General features: G+C 52.5%; 1 long non-coding RNA gene across 1 annotated transcript; it reads left to right on the top strand.

Moving 5' to 3' along the window:
- The first annotated feature begins 8,976 nt into the window (after positions 1-8,976).
- LOC124102854 (uncharacterized) lies at positions 8,977-18,208 on the top strand. The gene is made up of 2 exons (XR_006855016.1): positions 8,977-9,230; positions 17,292-18,208. It is a non-coding gene; the product is annotated as an uncharacterized LOC124102854 (long non-coding RNA).
- The last annotated feature ends 3,409 nt before the right edge of the window (positions 18,209-21,617 follow it).

The following is a 21,617-nucleotide window of genomic DNA, read 5'->3' as shown; positions in this document are numbered from 1 at the left end:
AGGAATGGGAAACAGTCCCTCACCCTGTCCAAAGCCCATAAAGCGGGATCGTGTGTGCACGTGTGTGAGTGTGCATGCGTGTGAATGCATACATGAGTGTATGCATCTGTGTGCATGAGTGTGAGCATGTGCGTGTGTGAGTGTGTCACCAGTGTGTGTGGTGGCGGTTGGCTTGGGTTTTCAGCATCTCTCTGTGACGTGCTGTGAGATGGGTGAGTTTCAGCCCAAGGTCTAGGACATCGACCTGATCCATGCCTTGTGCCCTCTCCCCACCCCACCACCTCACTCACAGTGAGGGACCTGTAGGTTTTCAGAGGATTACTTAGCCCGTAGAAGACGATGTGACGGGAAAACGACGGAAGACTATGCAACTTGCAAAGCGTAAAAAAAAAATATATGGATTACTGGTCCCTTACAAGAAGCTTGCTGCTCCCTTAGAACCCAAGACCTGAAGAGAGGAATCCAACCTGCAGCATAGGAGTTCAAGCTGCAAACCTGTCTGGCATTCCTAGTGCCACTCAGAATCCAGGACTGACTGCACAGGTGGGCAGGCTGTGAGGTGTGTCTCCAGTGTCACTGGACGTCCTTGGCGTCAGCAGATTGCTCTGGACTGACAGGTTCGTGTACCAACACGCGCAGAGGAGACGCCACACGCCCAGCCTCTTCATCCACAACTGCAGCCGACACCCAGCCCGACTGCGGGGCCCTGGCTCTGCTCTGCAGGGGAGGGGGAGGACCCTTGGGCACAATCTGGGGAGAGCCCCAGGCAGGACAGGGCCTGCTAGGGTCACGATCAACCAAACAGAATGTCAGCCACAGAGCTGCCCGTCCGTCTAGCCTTAGAACTTTGGTCTGGATTTTTGGCCAGCTTGTCAGCCAGGTGACCTGCATATTTACAAGCATTCCCCTCCTTGCCAGCAATGAAGATAACATTGCCAGGCCCCGTACGCAGCAACGAAACCTGCTTTTTGTGTAAGGTGCAAGCTAAACCTGCCACAGGTATCATGCCCTGTAAGCTGCTGTACAAACGCCCTCGGCAGCTGGACCCACCTGCAGGCGAGTGGGCGAGGCTCAGAGCAGCCTCTGTTCCTGTCAGTCTTCCTGCCAAGTTCAGGACACAGGACACGGGTCCCATGGGACAGATTTCCCATCAGGGTTTCAGCACCCTATTGGAAACTGAAGCATTCGATTCAGAAGTCCTTCTTCACTGATCCCTAACTTTGAAAGGTATAGTTAAAAAAACTACTTATCCCCCCAAAGTCCCCCGTGTGGTGGAGACGCCATTTTCGACTGCCAGTGGGGACCTGAGCACGTGGCTCATGGTGAGAAGCAGCTAGAAGAAACCGAATCAAACACAGGAGCAGACTTAGGGCAGCCCAGCACCAACCCCAGGGGCTGCTCTGGCCCCACAGGGACCCAGCAGCACTGGATTGTGGGTGAATGACCGCGTCCTCCGGCTGCCCTGGTTCCTCCACACAGTCAGACAAGGGTCACAGGGCGTTTGTCACACGCCTGGACGGCACTTGGCATGGGAAGGTGTGGCCCCCTTGACACTCCAGCAGGGAAGCAGGCCCTGGGCTCCCCCCCGAGTGCCACTGCCCACACAGGACACCCCACACCGTGGCGTCCAGCCTCCTCTTGGCTCCGGCAGGGAGCTTTCCAGTTTCCACAGGCAGTTCACGCAGGGGTGACCCCCTGAGTAACGGTCAGAGTTGGGGTCACTCCCCAAGTCCTCCTCATCCTCAGCCTGCTGTGCAACCAGGGAGAAGGCCAGGAGCCCCGACTCCTACAAATGAAGCTACAGGCTCAAGAAGGGACCAACTGTGACGGGGAGACAGTCCCCCACTTTTCTGGGCACAAGGCTGGCTCAAGGGAAAACCCTAAATGGGCAGAGTTCCGTCCTTCCCCTTCCTGAGCCCCAGAGCAGCGGGGCCTCCTGGCCTGTGCTCTCCAAGCTGTCCTGCAGGCTCTCCAGGAGCAACTCGGACAGGGCAAGTCACAGCCACCGAGCAGCCTCCGCCTCCCAGGCAGACCCCCGGGGGCACGTGGATCCATCCTGCTCTGCACAGTGAGCCCCGGTCAGTCACCTGCATGTAACCAAGCCAGCGGGTTGCCCTGGTGGAGTCCAGTCTGTACTAGAAGTGGGGGAGTGTTTAGAATCCATTATCCTGTTAGTTCCCCTTTTCTTTCCTTCCCATTATGGAAATCCTGCACATACACAAACACGGAGATGATGACCTGGGGGCCCTGCCACAGCTGTGACCACCTCGTGCCAACCACCAGCCCATGCTCAGTGTTGTTTCGTCTGTACCTCTAGCCCCATGCCCCTTCACATTAAGTTAGTCAAAACAAAACCCTAAATATCATATTACTGCCCCCCCCATATATATATATGATGGTAATGGGTTTAAATCCCCAGCCTTGCCCGCCCTTGCTAGCATGCTACCCTGAGCTTCATCCCAGTGTAGCTACCTAATTTTTGAAAGATATTAAACATTTATCTTTAAGTACAGAGCAGATTCTTTCTCACTCTTTTTTTTCTCTCTCTCTCTCTTTCTTTTTTCCTTTGGGGTCTCACTAAGTCACCCAAGCTGGCCTCAAAGTCATGATCCTCCCACCTCAGCCTCTAAGAAGTGGGGTTTAGAGGCAGGTGCCAGCACACCTGGCTAGGAACTAATATCTTTAAAAGATTAGATTTATTGATGCATCTAACTTGATGTCTACCACCTTGAAGCATTTGGTCCATAATTACTGCTCAAAAATCAAAAGTTGATGATAACCCAAACTCATCCCCAGTAGAGGGGGTAATAAAACTTGTGGACTAGGGCTGGGGTTGTGGCTCAGTGGTAGGGCACTTGCCTAGCACACGTGAGGTTTGATCCTCAGCGCCACATTGAAAAAAATAAAATAAAGGTATTGTGTCCCCCTACATATTAAGAAATATACACATTTTAAAAAAGGTGGCCTGTCGGTACTGAGGAACATCATAGAGCTGCCTGAGACAAAGTGGATGAGTCTTACATAAGCCCAAAGCGAATCACAGGATAAGTCATTAAGATGTTTTGACGTAAGATTCAAAGCAGACAAAACTTTTAAACATGGTGGAATAAGAGACGGCGAGGATAGGGTCCCCGAGGAGTCGCAATGGTGGCCGCCTTTCTGCAGCAGGAGGACTGCGATTCCATCAGGACACACTGGAAATGGCCCACTCCCTGAGCTGGGTGGTGGCTGCATGCACAAGTTCAACGTGTAACATACACGTGAACTATGCTCTCCGGGCAGAACCCACATCACGTGTTTAATTTTCTGTGACTGCAAGATGATTTCCCACAACTTGATTCTACAAAACTCCAGAGAAGAAAGAGAGGTTCCTGACACCTCCCGAGGCAAACGTCGGAGGCTGGCCCCTTCTTCCTTTCTTACCCAGTTGTCTGGGCCTGGACTGCGATTCTTAACACAAGGTGGATGTTACGTAAATATTTGATGGTGCTGAGGGCTTAAGTAATGATTTATATAAACGTCAGACGCCGTGGCCCGGAACCTACTCTCCTGCTCTCATGGCACAATTTTAAATTGAGCAGAGGAATCTCACCACGCTGGGTCCGAGACTGACTGTAGGATGTGAGAAAGTCTCATTTGATTTCCCGGTTGGCAGAGGCTGGGACTCGTTTTGTTGTTGCGCATCCAGTGTTTGCAAAATGGGCATTTTCACATAGAGTAAGTGGACCTGTAAATCAGCACATTTAAGGGGGGAAATTCAGCAATATTCATCAAAAGCACTCAAATAAATAACGTCCTTTGACTGAGAAACTCCATTTCTAAGAAATTCTCCTAAAGAAGTGGTTGCAGAATTTGAATGCAAAGGCTTAGCATTTATCCATTCAGGATAGTAGCACTGTGTAAAAGGGAGAACTTGGCAGTGAGGTAAATGCCCAACCACAGGAGTGGGTAAGCGGATTAGGTCCAGCCCTTGGACAGTATCTCATGGGGTCATTCAAGTTAACCTTGTGGAGAAGTATCATAAAACTGCAGATGTGTTCGTAACAGTCACAGAGTGCTCTAGTGTGGCTCTTGAGGGTCACCCAGAGGCACATGTATTACAGGCTTGGCCCCAACTGTGTCACCGCTGGGGGGTGGAACCTTAGGAGGTGGGGCCCGGTAGGAGGAAGCTGGGTCACAGGGGTGCCTGGAAGGGGACACTGGGGCCCTGCCCCTTGCCTCTCTTGCCTCCCAGCTGCTAGGGGGTTAGCAGCCTTCCTCCCCCCCACCCTCCCCCACCCTCCCCCACGGTGTTCTGCACCTCCACAGGCCCAAGCAACAGGGCCCAGGGACCGCCGACGGGGACCTCCGGAACCATGAGCCAGGAAACCTTTGCTCCTCTAAGCTGATTTATCTCAGGTATTGGTGCAGCAGTGGAAAGCTGGTTGTCACCTAAAGTCCTACGCCCAGTCCAACAGGAGAGAGGGAAGGGAGAGAAGAAAGCGGCGGCGAGGGAGGAAGAGCAGCCAAACCGCCTGAAACGGTGGCTTAACACCCCCACCATTTGGTCATTGCTCCCTCTCCCTGTCACCTGAGGGCGGTGAGTTCAGAGGAGCAGGTCCCAGGTTGGGAGATGAACATAGGGATCCGGCTGAACCCGCTTTGCCAGGACTTCCATGTCCAGCAAACACCTCTCAGGCCAGAGCAGAGGCTCAGACCAGCTGCCACCAATGGACACCTGAAGGAAATGTGCCGAGGGTGGGGGTTGTGTATTCCTCTCTGCACCTTCACATTATGGCATATCACGCAAGCTTCTAAACAGAGAGGTTAGTTATTTAGATTGTGACTTCATCACCCACAATTCCAGTCTTGCGTAAGCATCTCAGTGCAGCAGCTGGCAGAAGCTTACTTTTATAGTGCCACATATAAAGAAATGGAGTGGTATAAAAAGATGATCTGGAAGATGTTTAAAGCCTTCCAATTTCTTCCCAGTCTCGTTTCCTGCCGCACCTACCTGCAGACACGGCTCTTGCCCATCAACACAGCAGCTCTCCTGGCAGTGATTCCAAACAGGTGCAGAGGGTGGAGAACCAGGTTTTAAAAGCCCTAAAAGCAAGACTCGTATCTGGCTAAGAATCACTAAAAACCTTTTTGATGAACAAGTTGATATGTTTTTTGGAAAAGAAGCTGGGTCTTACTCGTTACGTGCATCTGCATGTCATGTACTCGCTTCTTTCACCAGTTTGAAATTGTCCAGTTTTCACGAGTCACTAGTTGAACAGCCACAGGCTGCACCCCTTTCTGTTCCACAATGAATTTTCTTAGGACTTTAATCCATGCTAGCTGTTGGCACAGCTGCCCAACCCCCTGTAGCACAAGGTCTCTCCCTCCCTGAGAATCACAAGCCCACAGGTACAGGAGCACGTGGTGTTGCTCTCTGGGAACTTGACCTTCTGCATAAAGATTCTGCCATAAGAGCCCCTGATGCACTAAGAGCAATCAGGTGTGGTGGAGAGACGGGAGGAGCAGGCCCAGCCCGTATTCTGTCCACTGGTGAGACGTCGCCTGGTGGCCTGGGGCTGTGTGGTCTGGGCAGAACCCACCTTTCTCCCTCTGGGCAGCAGGTCCAGGAGGCTGCTGCAGGCCAAAGCTAGGACTAGTGACCGAGCTCTTCCCGACCCACAGGCTGGGTGACCTCCCTCATCTGGCAAAGCCACGGGTGACATCACAACCAGTGTCCTCTTTCCCAGGATCAGGGAGAACGTCATGCAGAGGCACAGCGAGCTGCATCTGTAATAATCATCTCCTTCTTGCCTGGCGATCCAAGTTTAAATGAGGAAAAGGGTGTTTCTTAAGCCACATGGAACCGCCCCTCATGGAGTTTGATTTCACACTGCTGTGTCCTGTGGGTTTAATTCCCACTGACACGGAAAACAGGCCCCAGCCCTCTGAAAAGAGCAAATGGAAGAACTGTGACCCGGCCACGTGGCCTTGGCAGGACAGTCTGGATTTGCTCAGGCTTCACCCTGGGCCTCCCAGGGCCTCGGATCCGAATCCCCTGCAGCTGTCCGTGGGCCCAGTGGAACAGCTCTGGAAAGCAAGGGGCCCTTCTCGGTTCTGCAGAAGTCAGACTAGGGTCCATGGATCAGCCTTGTCCCTTCTCAGTGTGGACCCACCCGGGAGGGGAGGAAGGTGGAGTCTAAAGCACAGAGCACTTCATAAGGGAGTCGCATGTGAGGAGGAGGAAGGTGATCGGCAGCGGGAGAACCGGACCAAGAAGACTCCACACTGGTTTCCTTCCCCTGGGACTCTCAGGACACCTTCCACTTCCCAGTGAGCATCGATGTCATGGGGTGTCCCAAGACACACGCACAGGACACCCCTGCTTTACGGACACATACAACCTCAGGTCCCCCAATTCAATATTTCACAAATACGAGTGTGCGCCAGGGTCACCTGGATGACCTTGCTTGGCACACGCGTTTTGGGTTAGGACATCTGAATTTCCTGTAAGTTCCCAGGTGTTTCATGGTACCCACCCTCAGAGGCTCACTTACCTCCTCTAAGTTCCCATTTCACACAGTACTGACAGACACCCCATTGGCTTAGGCAGACAACACCAATGAAGTGAACTCACCCTGGGGACCTGGGCACGGTCAATGTTGACAGACTAAAGCACAGTCCGCCTTTCTGGCTGTGGGTGTGCGTGTCCAAGGTGGGCACTCACCTTCTCACTGTGGTTCAACAAGTGGAGATCATTGTGTCAAGGAGTAGGAAGTTGCTGGATTATTTTGAGTTTTGTTCTCCACTTTCAAATCTCTTGTTCTATAAGAACTTCTCCCCAGGGGGTTTGCTAGTGATGTCACCCCTGGATCAACAGCAAGACTGAAAGTCGTCCCCACTTTGATTTGCCACACAACGTCTAGTCTTACTGCGATTTCCTAGCAGAACCCTAAAAGTCCGGTTGTTTTTTAAGTGTCTTTTCACCTAGCAGTAGTGTTCAGCATTTGACCTTTAACTTGGATGTGGATTTATGGTATTCAACTGAATGCAATTCTTGACCATCTTGAGGTTCATACGAATTCTGAAAAAAATGGCTTTGAGAATTAAATTTTTGCTTTGTAAACAAGCAACTGTTAATACCTGAGTGGAAACACAGGAAACAAGAGCAGGTGTCCCGCGGCTACCACTTGCTGGCCCAGCAATGGGTGGCGGTCATTTCCGCAGATACCTCATCTACAAGCCCAGGTGGGCGCGGCTCTCTTGGCTCCCCGGCCGCCCGTCACTGTTCCGGGCACCAGCAGACCTGGGGGCCATGCCGCTCAGCAGAGCTCAGAGGCCACGTGCACCCCTTGAAGGATGGGCTTACACAAAGCTGACATGCACCTCTTCTTTTGACAGTCTACAAAGGGTTCTTGTTCGTTTTTGCTGTTTGACTTGGAATAAATAGAGCGAACACTCACTGGAGCCACACCTGGTCACATCACATCACATCCCCCAGGTACAGCGGGGGTGAGTTCACATATCGTGACACAGGAAGCCAAAGCTCTGGGTGTGTCCTCCTCTCTGGACGGCAGGGAACAATGGGATTCTACAACCTCGGCATTCGTTGCCACACCCTGGAAGTCCTTGCATTTCACTTGCCTGCAAATAGCAGACATTTTTTATAGCATCCATGTAAGACACGACCTGTGTGAGTGGCACCTGGGACTTCGGCCCTCTGCCCACCCAGCTCCTGGGTAACCTGTCTCCTCCAATGTAACCTTCACAATGACAGCTGAGCTCTGTAACGACCAAGGAACAGCCTGGACAGGATGTGAGCCTCAGAGTGCTGGACCTTCTAGAGACCATGCCTGAGCCTCTGGTGTGCAGTGGGCAGGACTGACGCTGGGCCTGGATCATGGGCCAGGGTCTGAGAGCAGCACCCCGACAGGGCAGCCTGGGAGCTGGGAGACAGGGCCAGGCAGAGGTTTGCAATACCTCTCGGGTCAGAACCCAGTGCTGGTGCTGCACCTCACACCACTAAACGGGGACTGCTGGGGGCAAAGATACCTACTAAGTATCGCTCCAAAACACACCTATGGCCCCTACTCCTCTGTTCCTATGCTGTCCTCTGTAATTAGGGCACCTGGAGAGCTTATTTCAATAACGTTAACGTTGGCCAAAGCACTGTGGGTCTGCTCCTTTGGAACAGGCTCTAAAGTTTGCATCTGATCCAAAATGGTGATATCTACCATTATCCAATTCGCTGGAGATTCTTGGGTTTTGTTTTGTTTTTGCTTTCGTATTTGTAGTACCGTGGGTTGAACCCAGAGGTTCTCACCCCTAAGCTCCATCCCCAGACCTTTTTTCAGTTTTTTGGCATGCACCTGTAATCTCAGTGGCTGGGGAGGCTCAGAATGTGAAGAACTCTTAAAACTCAGTCACGAAAAGACGAATGACTCGCCTGCCAGGAGGGAAGGGCGTGGATAGCCCTTCTCTAGAGGAGACACGGAGCAGCTGCAATCCGAGAAGAGGCTCCCCTCCCTTAGCTACCAGGGAGACGCGAGTCAACCCCATGAGCCACCGCTGCACACTCACCAAGAAGACAACCGTTACAAACTGTGGGCAAGGACCGGGAGGACAGCAGCACCCAGACGGCACTGGGGCGCTGAGCGGGCGCAGCTACACTGGGAAGCAGGGTGGCAGGTCCTCGAAATGTCCACCCAGTTACCACGTGGACACCTCTCCTAGGTGTCCCCGAGAGAAATGAACACACACCGCCAAAGTCTTGTGCTCTGATATTCCTGTGCAGGGCTGAAGAGAAGAACAGGACCACCGGACCGCCCAGACCGGGAGGACACTGAACGTCCCAGGAGCCAAGGCACGAACCCAGCAGTAGTGTGCAGGCCAGGACCTGTGAGCTGCCTCCAGGGCCAAGGTTAAGAGGTGGCAGGCAGGCAGGCCAGGATGTGGGCTGAAGGGACAGGAAAGGGACACACGTAGGAAACTGGCAGATTAAAATGTCCAAAGGTGTGTCTCAAAGGGGGAGCTCCGGAATCGAGAAAGGAATCTCAGTCACAGCCGCATCCCCGATAGGTGTAGCATCCCAAGGCCCCCTGCGGACACTGTCCTCTGCTCCCTTCTCTGCAGCCCGCATGCGCACCGGAATGCGTTCACTTGAAGTCCTTGGTTATGAAAGGCTGAGCTGCCCTGCTCAGGATTCTGGCCAGAGAAGGGTGCACAAAAGTTAGTCAACAAGGGTCAAGCAGGTATGTTTGGCTTATTTATTCCCTTTTCTCCCTCCCCTCCCCCTTCTTTTTTGATTGACATATAGTATAAAACTGAGCTGGCTCAAGTAGTTGTGAAAACACAGGGCCTGCAGGGATGGATGGGGTAGACTTCCACCGCCGTGCTTCAGGATATTTGAAAAAAGCAGCTCCATCCACTTTTGTAACAATTAAGGATTAGATGACTTCATGATCATGTAAACTAAGTTCTGTTATCCCTACCGGCTATCACCACCTGAAATGAAAGGTAGTTTCAGGCTCCCGTAAGTGGCTTGCACAAACCCTGGAAGCCGTGCCTTGGATCAGATCACCTGGGCACTCATTAACTGAAAGCCAGACATTATGAGAAAAATGATTAACTACTCCCCCAGCAGAGAGGGACAGGGCCTGGAGCCCCGGAGAGAAAGCTCAGAAGAGCAACCAGTGAACCAGATCATCTGCCCGCTTCCAGCTACAGGGCTGCGGAATGAAATCTTGGCCCCAGGGGCTTGCAAAGCCCTTCGCTTAAATTAGAAAGTAGACTCTATTTAAAAAAAAAAAGGGGGCACTAGGGATTTAATGTAAGCGAGGTAAAAAGCAAAGTACCTGTTCTTAGTCCCACAGCATAAGCAGGTGGGCTGCTGTGGACACAGCACAGGCGGCACGGCCCTCGGGCAGTACGCAGCACCTCGTGTTAGATGCACAACAGGGATTGATCGTGCCAGTGCTTGAGGGTGAGGATACAGTTTATGGCTGCCTAAAAGGTCTCACAAAATAAATTCTGAGACAAACTAAGCTAAAGATGAATTTCACTGTTACCAGGTGAAAATAGAAGAAAGATGCATGGGATAGGAGGGGGGCTGCTTTTGTTTCTAAATAGTAGGGTGGACAAATGGAAGAACTTTCCATCCATAACATCCCATCCACCACTGAAATTGTGCAAGAACATTGTTGCACATCTCCATTAGCGTTTAAGATGTGTGTGAGCTTGGTGGCTAGATGAGGAAGTGGAGCGATTGGCTTAAAACTGTGGTTACCACTTGACGTCAGCTTTCGATATGGTTTTGGAACTGTCTGGTTACTCCTAAACTAGCAGCTAACTAACCAGCTTCATGATGTGAAAATTAAAATGAGAGTTTTGCTTTTTCAAAGTTAATTTTCGGGCATCGCCTAATTGCTCCAATAAAAACTCTTAACTAGGTTTTCCTGTTAAAAATCAACAAAAAAATCTCAGTACCAAAATTCAAAGAACATTCTGGAAAGAAACTATAAATGAGGAAGTTACTGGTGCAGGAATGGACAGACAAATGGAAAATAGGCACCCTATCCCACTATTTTTTAAGAATGTAATGTATAACAGTTAATTCCTCACACCAGGCAGTGAGAAAGGGTTTGTTGTTGTTGTTGTTTAAGGATGTTGGAATAATTAGTTGGCAAGTAAGGAAAATGTCCTTTAGTCGCCCCCCCCTTCCCCCCCGCATAGCAAAGCCATCCCCAGGTAGACACATCCATGCAGCCAGAAAGCCCTGTGGGTCCTGAAGATGCTGGGGACGCCCTGGGGGAGAAAGGCTGGGACAGACATCGCAGAGGAGCAGGGCAGGCCTGGGGGTTCAGACCTAGACTGCAGGGACCCAGGAGTGGAGCCCACAGGCAGCCACAGGCTGCACCCCTTTCTGTCCCATAATGAATTTTCTTAGGACTTTAATCCGTGCTAGCTGTTGGCACAGCTGCCCAACCCCCTGTAGCACAAGGTCTTCTCCCTCCCTGAGAATCACAAGCCCACAGGTACAGGAGCACGTGGTGTTGCTCTCTGGGAACTTGACCTTCTGCATAAAGATTCTGCCATAAGAGCCCCTGATGCACTAAGAGCAATCAGGTGTGGTGGAGAGACGGGAGGAGCAGGCCCGTATTCTGTCCACTGGTGAGACGTCGCCTGGCGGCCTGGGGCTGTGTGGTCTGGGCAGAACCCACCTTTCTCCCTCTGGGCAGCAGGTCCAGGAGGCTGCTGCAGGCCAAAGCTAGGACTAGTGACCGAGCTCTTCCCGACCCACAGGCTGGGTGACCTCCCTCATCTGGCAAAGCCACGGGTGACATCACAACCAGTGTCCTCTTTCCCAGGATCAGATGCGTGATGAGCTGCGTGGGGTTATATCCTTATTCCCTCCGGGTAGCTGCACAGGGGTGTGTGGGGTCGGGATCAGGGAGATGGGGTGGGGCTGTGAGGCACAGGACAGGCAGCCGGCAGGCGCATCCCAGGGCCTTTCCTGTCCACAAAACTGAGCTGCCTTTCAGCGCCCTGGGCTACCGGGAAGGACTGGGAAGAGGAGATGGCGCCATCAGAGTGGCTCAGAGGGCTCACTCCACACCCTTGTGGCAGAAGCAGGAGGCAGGATCTTTGGAAGGTGGCGGAGTTGGGCCGAGGAGGGAGTGGGGCCTGAGGGAGGGGCCGTGGGGTGGGAAGGACCAGGCCGGCTTAGCGGCTTACCCAGGAGCCCAAGCCACCACATCCCTGCACCTTAACGCTGAGCCTCAGAAAAGGGAACTCGGTGGGAGCAGAGGTAGAGAGGGCGATTTTGGACATGGTGAATCTGAGAAGCTTGGGGGCCACCCAAGGGAGACACCCACTTCCAGAACAGGTGTCCCTGCACTGAAAGTCATGAAAACCGAGGGCAGGAGTCCTCGTCACACGGCTCTTTCAACCAGGACGTGCACTGCTCAGGGGCCATGCTCTGCACGGCCAGACTCTTTGGGGAGATGACAAAACCCCTACAGACGAGGGCGGTCCTCCACAGGGCTCTAGTGGCAGGGGCAGGGCAGGGGGAGACCAAGGTGGTGATAATGTCCCCAAAGATGAGACAGACCAGGCAAGCAAAGCCCGAGGGGCACTCACCCTGCAGCACTGACCAGTGCTTGCAGGATAGTAGGGTACCTCTGTGAATATTGCATGGGCGCCTCGCTTGCCTGACCCTCAGCCCAGCCCTGACGGGACACCTGCCATTTTCCACAGACAGCCAGGAGGCTCCACTTGAAAGATGGCATTGGAGTAGGACACTAAGGAGAAAAAAAGCCACATGGCCTGATGTTGAGGGCCACAGCCGAGTTGGGATGACGCATGGCATTTTTGCCAGAAATAGTGGTTGAGAGGTGACGCCAGCGAGCCTTTAAGATGATGACTTTTGAGTTCTGGCGGAGTTCCCCTTGAGTTCTGGTTGAGCTCTTGCGCGGGGATTCCTGAAGACTTCTCATTGGTTGGGGAAGTGCCGGAGGAGGGATTTTTCCGGTTGGTGGTTCCTGGAGGAGCACGTGGCGTTCAGGAGAATTCCCGGGAGCATGTGTGGAGTGTGCTGGGGGAGTTCAGAAATAAAGTTGGTTCCTGCTTCAGTGGCTCGTGATTTGTGCCCAGCCAGACTGCGGCAGCCTGTATCTGGGAAACAGCATTCTAAGCAGAGAATGCTGGCATGCAAAGGCCCCGAGGCAGGAGAGTACATGGCATGTTGTCCTGAGATTTCCCAGAATGCTCTCCCAGGGAGAGTACAGAGAGCGGGGAGCCAAAGGCAGAACCCCCAGAGAGCGCCATCAAGGACAAGCAAAGGAAATGCCGGAAGGACAAGTAAGGAAAGGCAAGGGAAAGACAAACCAGGTGTCTTTCCAAAGAGGAAATGGCCGATCCCCAACCACCGCGGAGATCGGGAGGTACCATGAAGACCTTCTAGGAGCAGCAACTGGACTTAATTCTGACTTTGGGGAAAACAGTTTCTGACTTGGAGGAATTTCCTAAACCCATTCCACACCCGAATGGAAATTCCGGTGCTCACTTCTAAAGAATCTTCTCTCCTTGGGGAACATGGAGCCTCCATCTCTGGTCTTTCATAGAGGCCCAGACTGGCCGTAGGTGCATCCTGGGAACTCTCTGCCTGCGGTGTGTTGGGTGTCCCCCATCCTGTCCCTTGAGCTACATGAACGCCATCATTTATTAACTGTGTGTGAACACAAAGCTCCACGCTCAATGAAACCGAGACCCAGCTGGCTTCAAGCGCATTCCAAGGCTGCAGCAAACCCCAGTCCACTTAGCACCCACAGCAAGGCACAGATATCAGGGTGTGGATTAATCCGCATCAGGGGGAGAGAACATCACGGTAGTGAAGTCCACAAAAGGCTCAGTATGTAACTCAAAAGAGCACCCAGGAATTTAGCATGCCCTCACTCACAGCTGTCCAAGGACTGGCAATAATAACATAATGATAATAATAATCGATCCTGTTTTTTTACTGTTTGAAGTCAAACCAATAAATTAAAAAAAAAAGAAAGAAAAACTCCAGCCAAAGCTCTCTCAGCTTCTTCTAATTCTTGAATTTCTAACAAATTGTTTATTCAGCAGTGTTTATACATTAAAAAAAAAAAAAAAGATCTACATCAAAGAACAAGCCAGCTGCCGGCCTGTCATCCCAGGGGCTCACAGGGCTGAGGCAGAAGAATCCGGAGTTCAAAGCCAGCCTCAGCTCGGCAAGGCGCTAAGCATCTTAGTGAGACCCTGTCTCTAAATAAAATACAAAATAGGGCTGGGGTGTGGCTCAGGGTTCAAGTGCCTCTGAGTTCAGTCCCTGGTACCAAAAAACAAAAGGCACAGTTCACCCCTGCTGGCTGACCCCTGCTCCCTCTCCTGCTCCAGAGAGGCTGACTGCAAAGGAAACCAGAGGAATTCTCAGTCGAGGGTCACTTCTTGGCCAGGGTCGTGAGGAAGGAATGTACTTGGACAAGAAACGGAGGGTCCCTGCCCTTGGCAGCTCAGGCAGCCTCTCTGTGGGCTGGGGGGGGGGGTGGCGCTCGGGGCTAGCGGCCCGGCGCTGGGCAAGGCCCTGGGTGCCATCCCAGCCCTGCAAGAAAAGAGAAAAAACAAAACAAAGAAATAGGAAGGCTGCGGGGTCAGCCGGGCAGTGGTCAGCGCTGCCCCAGGCGTGTGGGGGTTCTGCTCAGGCAGCGCACTGGGGCCCGAGGGCAGGAGTCCGCAGCCACAAGGTGGGTGGGAGAAGGTGATGAGGCTGGGTTGTGGCTCAGCGGTAGAGCACTCGCCTGGCACGTGCGGGGCCCTGGGTTCATCCTCAGCACCATGTAAATAAAATAAAAATATTGTGTCCAACCACAACTAAAAAATAAATATTTAAAAGCAAGAAAAGAAAGGCGGGTGGTGAGTGGTTCAGAGTCTAATGTTTGCACTGGAGTTAGAAACAGAGGCCAGCTCACTGTGCTACAAGGTGCGGGCTTGATCCCCCTTCACAGCCCCCGGGCAGCAGCTTCCTGCTCATCCCCACGCAGATGGAATTGGTGTTGGAGGTTCAGGTTTTCCCTGGGTTGGCTGCATTACTAGGGCTGAGACTGTGTTTTACAGCCCCTGGGACAAGAAAAGTGAGGGCCGTGTGCAGACAGGCCGTCCTCCTTGTGCAGACGGACCCCGGGGTGACCGATGATGGTCCTAGAGTGAACCCTGGCCAGGGAGGTGGGGTCCTGGTTCTTGGGAGGATCATCAGGAAATCCACTGTGACATGTCACCATGCGAGGATCCCAGGGGCAGTCATGCACTCCTCTAAGCTGGGGCAGGCGTAGGAGTTCATTTCCACTGCCCGATGCTGAACATGCTTGGAAGGAGCCCTGTGTGTGGCCCAGGAACACAGAGGGTCGCCCTTCACTGCGTTTGGTGACCGAGGGGTCACTGAGGGACACTGGGGCCTGAGCCCCAGCCGTTCTTCCCGACCCCAGAGCATCCAAGACCTCTGAACTTGAGGTTTAAGGTGAGAAGGGAAACGAGGGACCTCTGCACAACAGATCTTGTGCAGTCCTCACTAAACGTCCAGGGCTGCTGTTGCCCCCGCTCAGGGGACACCAACAGGGTGCAGGGTCCGGGTACGTGGGGACTCTTCTGTACCCACGGCCTACCAGTCAGGGCAGCCTCACTCGGGGCAAGTACTTCTTTCTTTATTTTTCATTGATTTATAAATAAATAAATAAATAAATACATGACAGCGGAATGCATCACAATTCCTATTACACATATGCAACACAATCTTTCATATCTCTGCTTGTATATAAAATATGTTGACACCAATTTGTGTCTTCATACATGTCCTTTGGATTATGATGTCCATCACATTCCTCCATCATTGCTAACCCCCTGCCCCCTCCCTTCCCCTCTCACCCCTCTGCCCTATCTAGAGTTTGTCTATTCCTCCCAAGCTCCCCCTCCCTACCCCACTATGAGTCAGCCTCCTTATATCAGGGTAAACATTCAGCATTTGGTTTTGGGGGGCGGATTGGCTAACTTCAGTTAGCATTGTCTTCTCCAGTGCTATTCATTTACCTGCAAATGCCATGATTTTATTCTCTTTTATTGCTGAGTAAAATTCCATGGTGTATACATGCCACATTTTTTTAATCCATTCATCCACTGAAGGATACCTAGGTTGGCTCCACAGTTTAGCTATTGTGAATCGTGCTCCTATAAACATTGATGTGGCTGTGTCCCTGTAGTATGCTTTTTTAAGTCCTTTGGGTATAGACCGAGGAGTGGGATAGCTGGGTCAAATGGTGGTTCCATTCCTAGATTTCCAAGGAATCTCCATACTGCTTTCCATATTGGCTGCACCAATTTGCAGTCCTGCCAGCAATGTATGAGTGTGCCTTTTCCCCCACATCCTCACCAACACTTATTGTTGTTTGTCTTTATAATAGCTGGCAGAGTGAGATGATATCTTAGAGTAGTTTTGATTTGCGTTTCTCTGATTGCTAGAGATGATGAACATTTTTTCATATATTTGTTGATTGATTGTATGTCCTCTTCTGAGAAGTGTCTGTTCAGGTCCTTGGCCCATTTGTTGACTGGGTTATTTGTTTTTTTGGTGTTTAACTTTTTGAGTTCTTTATATATCCTGGAGATCAGTGCTCTATCTGATGTGTGAGAGGTAAAGATTTTCTCCCAGGATATAGGCTCTCTGTTCACCTCACAGATTGTTTCTTTTGCTGAGAAGAAACTTTTTGCTTGATGTCATCCCATTTACTGATTCTTGGTTTTAATTGCAAGTACTTCTTTAATAAATAAATAAAACAAAACAAGGAGGCTCTCTGGCCAGAGGAACACCGGGTCAGCACCTTCCTGAGCCTCTCGGAGGGAACAGCGAGGGTGAGGGCTACCTTGGGCTGGGAAATTGCGTTTGCAGCCACTACACAGCTGGAGGCCTCTGCCCTGCCTGGGGGCCCACGAGGACCTAGGGAGGCCACGCCGCCCCGGGAGCTGCAGGAGGCCGGGAAGGAAGCCCAGTCCCGCGGTGGCAGAGGGGCCTTCCCCCAGGGTTTGTCACTGAAATCCGGCTCGTTCGTTTCTCTTATCCAGAAAGAACCAGGCTGAAGTTTTGGGGTGTGGGGACACATTTCACTTAGGAGGGCCATGCCCTGTGAGACTCAAGCAGACACAAACCCCAGGTGACTGTCCCGTCCCCCACCGGGCCCCTGGTTTTGCTCCACCAGACCACATTATCCGCTCGGTGTTTACCTTGTGCTTTCCTTGGTCTGACGTCAGTGGGGCTGCTGTTAAAGTCCCGTGGCCCTGGGGGTGGGTGACTTTGGTCCTCACAGACATAAAAGGCTAATTCAAGTTTTTGACAAACCATGACTTAGTAGCTATAATTCAGTAATAAAGCTAAATTGTGGGTGAAAGTCTCCTGAAAACTTGGGCTGACTTTCCAGGAGCTATACCAGGCTCTTACTTCAGTGGTTCAGAACTGATATAACTGTGACACATACAATAATTTTCTTAAAACCCCTTAATTTGGTAAGTTTTCTACAGGGTAATCATATTTGAACACATACTAGATGAGCAGCTTGCTTATATTATTTTGATAAAAAGCAACTAAAATAGCATGCACCGTCTTCAATTTTGCATGACAACTTTTAAATTATTTGGGAAAACAAAGTAGAATTTAAAAACAAAACAACTTTCTCCCTTGACATGGTTTAAAGTCACATACTTCATGCTCTTTAACGGTAGGTCTCGGTTTTCTTTTTCTTTTTCTGCAGGGTGCAGATGGCAGGAGGCAGGTGGCACCTCCCTACCCCCGACACACACTTGGGCCAGTAGCCCGGGAGGGTCACCGTGGGGTGGGGTTGAGCTGAGTGGAGAGACCGAGCAGGACCTACCAGGCCGTGGCGTCTCCTCTGCAGGGCTCCTCTGGTGTCCTGCTGCCCCCCGCCTGCTCTCCCCTTCAGGAAGCCAGCCCCATTCCCTCGGTGGACGCCCTCCCACCCCCACTCCAGGCTGCTGAGGGAAGGGGACACTCGGCCACTCCATGGCGCCCGGGCCATGGCCAACACAGAGGATGCCCCTTCTTCAGGCAGATGGAGCCAGCTGCCACCAGAGCACCAGGGTTGCCATAAGTAGCCAGGGCCGCGCTGCCCGTCAGCTGGGCCCTTGTGCAGTCACCATCATGTGCGGTCCTTCCTGTTCCTACCAGTAAACCCAGGGCTGGCTTCAGCCTGCCCCGGCCACAGCGAGGAGTTGAAGAACAAGCCTGTGGACAGGCTGATCTCCTGGGAGCTCACCACAGAACGGCGGGACCACTGAAGACAGCCTCCCGCTTTGTAGTGCCCTGATTAAAAGGAGCAGAGAGCCTGGGGGCTGCACTGGGTCCCGGTCATCCCCGGGACAGTCAGCCCAGGAGGGAGGAGGGAGGCATTATTAATCCGATCTCAGTGTCGGAGCCATAGCTGAGCCCACCGCCCTTTCATTCATGTGGCCAAGAAACTTCTTTTGGGTGAGACAGTTTAACAATTCCCTGCAGTTTGCAGTCCAAGAGTCCTGACCAGTACAACTGTCGCGGTGGGAGAGGGCAAGCCTCACGGCAAATGCTGATTACGTCGCTGAACTCACCTGGGGTGTTGATACGAGGGCCCTAGAGAATGATTTCAGTTAAAATAAATCAACCTCATAAGCAAGATTCCATTTCCTCTGCTTTTTTTTTTTCTGTGACATATAATGCATGCAACTAAAACACACGACTGATGTTGTAACTTCTTGGGGATCAAAAACTTTTCTGGGCACAGCTGAGCGGTGTCAGTGACGCTGGCACTCAGAGCATGGCCCCTGCTCAGTGCGCCCAGCTGCAAGGCCAGGAGCCACCCTCCACCGTGGGCATGGACACTGGAACCCTCCAGAGCAAGAGGGAATCCTAGAGAAGTCCCTCTCAGGCCCTTCGCCTCCTCCCCAGAGCCCTCGAAGGTCTCCTGCCCGGGAGGACAAGAACCTGCACCGGCCAGCTGGGTAATTCTGCTGTGGGTCTGGAAACTCTGGATGCCCATGTGTCGAAGGCATGGTCACCTGAGGCAGGAGCCTATGAGAGGCGGGCCATGGGAGGTCTTGCAGACCCTCGGGTATGCCCTTGAAGGGGGCGGGGACCCTGGCTTCCTGCCTTCCCTTTCCTGTCCAGGCTGTGAGGTGAGTCCTGTTGCTCAGCGCCGTGCTCCCCTCCTTAGTGTGCTGCTGCCTCACCATAGGCAACACGGCCAGCCACTCATGCACGGAAGCCTCCAAAACTGGGCCAAAATGAACCTTTCTTCTTTATAAGCTGGTTGACTCAGGAATTTGTTATAGTACCAGAAAGCTGACTAACACACTGGGCCCGGCTCATTACCTTGGGCCACGCCCTTTGGTCCAATCACATTTCTGCATAGCTGTTCTTCATCTAGCCTAGGCATAAAAACAGAAAATACTCTCTGGGTCTTCAGATCTTCATTTTTGAAGTCTCACATAAAACTCTGATTAAATAAATTTGTAATTTTTTTTTTTTTTGGTGGTGATAGTGGTTATTATAAGAGTGTCGGCTGTGACACTTGTGTCTTCCCTCCTCTAGGTGGGTGGGGAATTACCCAAGGCACTAATGCCCTTGGTACATTTAGTGTTGGTCCATTGTAAGTATCACATGGGAAGTGGTTTGGGGAAATCTTTTCATAGTTATTGGGAAGCCAGTGCCTCTAAAACTGTGTTAATAAGTACAACACCGAGCACATAGGTCGTGAGAACTTGAAAAGAAACAGAAATCATGGACAACAGCAGAGTTCACTGAGAAGGGTTACAGTGAACAGAGTCGGCTCTCATTTGACAACCACAGAGGTTTGTTCTTTGCTCCCGAAACAGGCCGTGGAGGAGGGAAGAGTGGTCTGTGTCAGGAGGTTCACATCTCAATTCCATGATTCTAATTTTTCATATGTAAAAAACGCGAACGTTCACCCAAATTAACGCCCGTCTCAGGTCACTGTCGGGTGCTGTCACCTCTCCTCACGTTCATGGCCATCGTGGTAGTACTTTGGACTATGTTTATTTGAACCTGAAAAAAATTAAATCTTATGTTCAAAAGAATAGAACCTCCTGAATTATTTCCAGTTTTAGCCCCAAGCTAAGTTCCTGTTGCTGCTTTTATTTTAAACTCTAAGAACTGAGGACCCAGGTGGGAGTGGACAGGAGCACAGCTGAGGCCCCTTCTCCTGGTTCCTTTGCTTCTTGTTCTTGGCTGAACGAAGACTGAAGAGAGCCGCCACAGAGAGCCGCCGTTGGCCCTTTGTTTGGGGGGCACTGACTCCCTCCCGCCTGCTGTAATGTCTGACACATCTGCTTCCATTTTTGTACCCCAATTACTAGCACCTCTTCCACTCTCCCTGAAAATCCCTCGTCTCTAAAATGGCTGCAGCTGACATGGCCTCCTGACTCCCACCAAAGCTGCCTGTCAGCCGGGGTGGAGAGAGGTCAGGGGCCTGACAGCCCTCACCGTGAAGTGGCGGGTGAGGTGTCCCCGTCCTGCAGCCTCCCCGTGGCTTGGCTTCCTGCGCTGAAGACCAGGAGAGCAACCCACATTCCCAGCTCCCTGGCTCCCTGGCTCCTTCAGGAAACTGAGGCCGCTGGGCCCCCACCACCCCACTCCCAGGGCATCCCCCAGTGTGCTGTCAGGATGGAGGTGTCGAGTCACGCACTCCCCGCGTCTTAGAAAGGCGTGGACGGGCCGCGGCAGAGCAGCCAAAATCCCAGGTACCTCAGAGATCTCTTGTCTCCGTGAGGAGGGGCTCTCAGTGGCCCAACGTGTCAGTATCTTCATTCCAACGTAAAAGACAGTGCGCCACACGCCCTGTCCCCTACACACCCTGTCCCCTACACACCCTGTCCCCTACCACGTGCTCAGTGGGTCTCCTAGACCCAGGTGTGCATTTTACCCCGTTTACAGAATAACCTCCAAGTTGAGTGACAGTCCCGAGGGACAGAAGAGTTGGCCATAAATCTCATCCCTCGTCTCTGGTAGACCTGGTAGACGAGGACACTCTGTGGGCACTGTGGCAATGGGACAGTCACAGTAAGAGTGCCAAGGACTCAGGAGTACAGCCAGTTTCTTTGCAATCGGCTCCTGTCCTCTGCAGCCACTGCGCATGCTCGGCTCAGTGGCCACTCACCAACGCAGCCATGACCTTATGGACATGTCCCCATGGCAGCTGGCTGAGGAGGAGGCAGGCCGTGTTAGGGAAGCTTCTAGAAGAACTGCTGGTCGGGCTCTGCAGCCCCACCCAACCATGTCCCAGGACAACTGGCCAGGAAAATGCTTGCAGGCGGCTGAGCCCTGGGAGGCGCTGGGATCTCAAGCCGTGGGCGTGGCTGATGGTTTGGAGTGTCAAGGGTGGTAAGGGGAGCCTGTGGGGAGTCCTGAAGAGGAGCCTGGAGGCCTTGCCCTGGGTCCACACCCAGCGGAGCCAAGGTGCTCTCCACAATCAGGCTGCCACCACCAACCGCCTTCAGGTACCTGCCATTCCCTCTGCTCAGCCGGCCGTGCTCAGCTCAGTCAGGAAGCAAGAGGCTGCAGGTGGGGAGGCCCAGCTCCAGGAGAAGAAACCGAGGCTGAGCCCAGAGAGGGCGATAAAACAAAGGCACGGGGTAGGCCGTTACGCTGGGCCATTTTCACCACAGAGGGCTCGTCTTGTCCTCACCGGCCTTCACGTGGGCATGGCTGGGGTCACTCTGCCCGCAGTTGCTTCTTATGTGATAAGATACGTGTGCTGAAGATGCTTGCTCACCAGTGTGGGCCTGCTGCAGTGTGGGTGTGCATGTGCCCAGGGCGCTGGAGGCCCTGGCTGCAATCCTCAGTACCTGCCACCAAAAAAATCATCTTGAAGTGTACCCCAGAGGCTCGTGTGCTAAAGGGCTGGTCCCCAATTCAGCCATGTGCCGAGGTGGGCTCTGGGGAAGTGAGTGGGTCACCAGGGCTCTGACCGTGCCCGTGGAGTGGCAGGTTGGTAAGTCCACTGCTGAATAGGTCATGAGGAGACGGGGCTCAGTTGGAGGCAGCAGAGCACTGGGGGGGGGGGTGCCTT

This window comes from Marmota monax, unplaced genomic scaffold (assembly GCF_021218885.2).
Source record: "Marmota monax isolate L192 unplaced genomic scaffold, Marmota_monax_Labrador192_F-V1.1 WCK01_AAM20220418_F8-fsc00361, whole genome shotgun sequence".
Classification (NCBI taxonomy): Eukaryota; Metazoa; Chordata; class Mammalia; order Rodentia; family Sciuridae; genus Marmota; species Marmota monax.
This window is presented reverse-complemented; position numbering and strand designations above follow the sequence as displayed.